Genomic DNA, 4,901 nt, shown 5'->3' on the forward strand with positions numbered 1-4,901 from the left:
TGTTAAGCATTTCTTTAAGTGTTTCTCAGACATTTGAGTTTCTTCTTCTGAAAAGTCTCTGTTCAGATCTGTACCCTATTTTAATTGGGGTATTTTTTTTCTTGATATCTAGTTGGGTTTTTGTTTTTTAGTTCTCTATGTATTTTGGATATCAGTCCTCTATTGAGTGTGGAGCTGGAAAATGTCTTTTCCCATTCTGTAGGCTGTCACTTTGTCCTAATAACAGTGTCCTTTGCCATATAGAACTTTTCAGTTTCATAAGGTCCAATTTATTAATCATTGATCTTTGCACTATCAGTATTCTGTTGGGAAAAATCTTTTCCTGTGCCAATAAAGTCAAGATTATTTCTCTTCTCTCAGGTCCGGCATATCTTGGGTTTGTGTAGGGTCTTTGATCCATCTGGACTTGAGTTTTGTTCGTAGGGATGTGTGTGTTTGGCTGCTTCTTCATGCAGCTGTCCAGTTCCATCCACACCATTTGCTGCGGATACTGTCTTTTTTTTCCAGTGTGTTTTTCCAGCTTCTTTGTCAAATCTCAGATGTCCATAGGTATGTGAATTTATTTCTGGGTCTTCAGTTCAATTCCATTCACCGATGTGTTTGTTTTGGTGCCAGTACCGTGCTGTTTTCATTATTACAGCTGTTGTGTTAGTTTGAATAAGAACGTCCCCCATAGGCCCATATGTTTGAATGCTTAGTCATCAGGAAGTGGCACTACTTGGGAGGGATTAGGAGGTGTGGCCTTGTTGGAGGGAATATGTTACTAGGGGTGGGCTTTGAGGTTTCGAGAGCCTAAGCCAGGCCCAGTGGCTCACTCTCTCTTCCTGCTGCCTGCAGATCCAGATGTAGAACCCTTAATTTTTCTCACACCATATCTGCCTGTGTGCTGCCGTGCTCCCTGACCTGACAACACTGGACCAAACCTCTGAAGCTGTAACCAAGTCCCAGTTAAATTGTTTTCTTTGTAAGAGTTGCCGGTCCTGGTATCTCTTCACTGCTATAGAACACTGGCTAAGAAAGCTCTGTGGTACACAGGGAATTGGGGGATTGTGATCCCTCACAGTTCTTTCATTATTCAGGATTGTTTTATCTATCCTGGGTGTGTGGTGTGTGTGTGTGTGTGTGTGTGTGTGTGTGTGTGTCCTTGAAAATAGTCCTTTCAAGGCCTGTGAAGAATTGTGTTGTAAATTCAATAGGATTGCATTGAATCTGTAGATTGCTTTTGTAGATGGCCATTTCTACTGTTAAACCTACTAATCCATGAGCATGGGTGATCTTTCCATCTTCTGATATCATCTTCAGTTTTTTTCTTCAATGTCTTAAAGTTTTTGTCATGCAAGTTTTTTACCTGCTTAGTTAGAGTTACCTATCATAAAAGGTGTTGTTTCCGATTTCTTTCCCAGTCTGTCGTTTGGGTATATGGCTAATAATTCGTGTGAGTTAATTTTGAATACAGCTTCTTTGCTGAAAGAATTTCTCAACAGTAGGACTTTCCTGCTGGATTTCTTTTACGATCATTTATGTGTACTATCCTATCATCTGCAAATAAGGTTATTTGACTTCTTCCTTTCCAATCTATAACTCCTTGATCACCTTCAGTTTTCTTATTGCTCTGGCTAAGACTTTAAGTACTAAGTAAATAGAGAGAGACTAAACAACCTTGACTTGTTCCTGATTTTAGCAGAATTGTTTTAAGTTTCTCTCCATTTATTGATGTTCACTATGGGCTTGCTATAAATTGCCTTTTATTATATTGAGGTGTGTCCCTTGTATCCCTAATCAATCCAGGACTTTTATCATGAGGGGCTGTTGGATTTTGTCAAAGGCCTTTTCTTCATTTAATAAGATGAACATGCGGTTTTGTCCTTCAGACTGTTTATATGATGAATTACATTTGTCAATATACATGTGTTGAGCCATCCCTGCATCTCTGGGATGAAGCCTACTTGGTTGTGATCTTTTTTTCAATGCAGTTTATTCAGGAACCTTGAACAATCATCTGACCCTGGGGAAAGCCAGTCCACAGCTTAAATAGCCTCTGGGTAGCCAACCCCAGCATGCCACGTGGGCAATGCAGATAGGTCCACATACATGGAAGCAAGCCAGATCCTCAGCCTTAGCCAAATGTGGAGTTGGAGTTGTTTGTGACAGAGAGCACTCACCATCGGGAAGGTGGAAGGCGGAAACCAGCTCCATCTTTAAGGCGCGGCATTACGCAGCTGGTTGTGATCTTTTTGATAAGTTTTTGGATTCCATTTGCAAGTATTTTATTTAGAATTTATACACAGTTAGGGAATTGGTTAGTAGTTCTCTTGCTCTGTTGGGCCTTTTTGTTGTTGTTCACTTGGCATCCTGATCATAGCCCCCTCCCTTCTCTCCTCACAGGACTACTCCCTCTCCCTCTTCCCCCAACCCCCTTCCCCTACTCCTCAGACAAGGACAGCCATCTCCTACCAACCCACCCCAGCACATCAAGTTGCATCAGGACAGAGAGTATCCTCTTCCACTGAGGCGGGGCAAGGCAGCCCCTCCAGGGGGAAGTGATTGAGAAACAGGCAACAGAGTCCATGTCAGAGACAGAACCCACATGAAGATTAAGCTGCCCTTCAGCTACTGTTAACCCTACTAATCCATGAGCGTGGGTGATCTTTCCATCTTCTGATATCATACATGTGAAGGGGGCCTAGGTCCAGTCCATGCATGGTCCTTGGTTGGTGCTTCAGTCTCCATGAGTACCCCTGGACCTAGGTTAGTTGACTCTGTTGGTCTTCTTGTGGTGTTCTTGTCCCCTCTAGGACTGGTGGTCATCTCGGGCTATCTCCCTGTCCAGGCTCTGTGGTGCCAATCTGGTGATTGTCTTGGGTCACTCCTTGCCTGGGCCTACCTGAGTGGCCTCATGGCAGGGTTATCAATCACGACCTCATTCCCGTCTGGGCCCAAGGTCCTAGGTGGGGTTCTTCTAGTCTTTGACTCGCTTCCTGCCTCGGGAGCCCAGCCGGGCCTGCAGGGTGCCAAACGGGTGGTTGTTTCAGGCTAACTCCCTGTCCAGGGCTCCCTGGCACTGGACTGGTGGTCACCTCAGGCTCACTTTTTTTCAGGGAATGTTAGGCCGCTAATCATTCAGATGTTCACAGGTCAGAACACTGAAATAGACGTAGCCACAGCAGAAGGTCTGCTACAGAGCTGGGGATGAGCCTGGACCTGGAGGAGTGGAGGGAGAGATGAGGATCTGCAGTTAACCTATCTGCTTAGCTGGCCAGAGTGGCCTGCGGGCTCCCGGGGGATGCCTGTTGGAGTTGGGATTAAGCAATGAGTGAAAAGAGGGAAGGTAGGAGGGGAAGGAGCTGTGTGGTGAGGGCAGAGGGGAAGGAAGGCTGCAGCGTGCAGTCTGCACTGGGGATGAGCCTGAGGAACTGAGGTAGAGCTGAAGATCTGCAGTTCCTACCTGCACCCCTGGCTGGAGTGACCTGCAGACAAAAAAAAAAAAAAAATTAAAGGAAAAAAGTAATAACAAACCAAGCACATAACTATGAACGAACAAAACCCGGCACGTTGAATAACGAGGGGGAAGCAGATAGAGCTGTGTTTCACACAAAGCTGCCCCAGAGTTGCTGTGCCAGCTCACCCTGGTTCGCAGCCATAGCAGCAGCAATGCACTGAGGAGACGCCTGCACGGAGACGGCAGGCGGACAGCACAGCGAGCAGCCTCAGGGGCAATCACCTAACAGGAATACAGAGACCCCAACAAGCTAGACACTGAGACAGTCCCAGAGTCCAAGCCAGAGCCCGTGGCACAGTCAACAGGGTTCTGCCACCAAAGATAAGGAGACATCTTGCCGGATAGTGTCTGAACGGCGGGTTCTGCATCTTAGATTACATAGAAACACTACATAGGAGATGGTCTGGCTAGGCAGCACGAAGAAAGAGCCTCTCTTGATGGGGCTGCTTTCTTACTATGATCCTCTGTCCATTCCCCTTCCCCCTCCCCCAGCTTCTCCCCCCACCACCACTTTCATCCTCTCCCCTAGTGATTTTTGATGTTTTTTTTTTAACATCCCAACCATAATTTCCCCTCCTTCCTCCCCATCACTTCCCTTCTGCCTTCCCCCATTCACTCCTCCTCCTCTTTTTTTTTTTTTTTTTCCAGGAAAGGGCCAGGTGTCCCATGGATTTCAACCAAACATGGCATATCAAGCTGCAGTGAGCCTAGGCACCCCCTCTCCTATTAAGGCTGGAGGAGGCAACCCAGTAGGGGAGGAGAGAGTCCCAGAGGCAGGCAACAGAGTCAGAGACAGGCCCTGCTCCCACTGCCAGGAGTCCAAGGAGATCAAGCTACACAACTGTAACATCTGTGCAGAGCGCCTACATCAGTCCCATGCAGGCTCCCTGGTTGGGGATTCAGTCTCTGGGAGCCCCATGAGCACAGGTTAGTGGATTCTGTGGGTTTTCTTGTGGTGTCCTTGATCCTTCTGGCTCCTACTTTCATTTCTCCCCACTTCTTCAAGATTCCCTAAGCTCCGCCTAATGTTTAGATGTGAGTCTCCCTATCTGTTTCTATCAGTTACTATATGAAGCCTCTCTGATGACAGCTGGGCTAGGCACCAGTCTACGAGGATAGCAGAATAGCATTAGGACTCTATTCATTGAGTGTTTGTTTGTTTGTTTGTTTGTTTGCCAGTTATGTTTGGTTCCATTCTAGGTCTCTGGGCTACCCAGCCTCTGGGTCCTGGTCCTCCAGACAGTTTCAGCGGTGGGTTTCATGGGTGTCCAGCTGGACCAGTCATTGTTGGACACTCCAACAATTTCTGTGACAGCTTTACCCCTGCCCATCTGTAGGCAGGACAAATTGTAAGGTTGAAGCTTCTGTGTCTGGGCTAGAGTCCCAATCCCTCCTCTGGAAG

General features: G+C 46.7%; 1 pseudogene; it reads right to left on the bottom strand.

Moving 5' to 3' along the window:
* Positions 1–3,107: 3,107 nt before the first annotated feature.
* Positions 3,108–3,160, bottom strand: LOC132656724 (small nucleolar RNA SNORA17; annotated as a pseudogene).
* Positions 3,161–4,901: the final 1,741 nt, after the last annotated feature.

Source organism: Meriones unguiculatus, chromosome 9 (genome assembly GCF_030254825.1).
Source record: "Meriones unguiculatus strain TT.TT164.6M chromosome 9, Bangor_MerUng_6.1, whole genome shotgun sequence".
Classification (NCBI taxonomy): Eukaryota; Metazoa; Chordata; class Mammalia; order Rodentia; family Muridae; genus Meriones; species Meriones unguiculatus.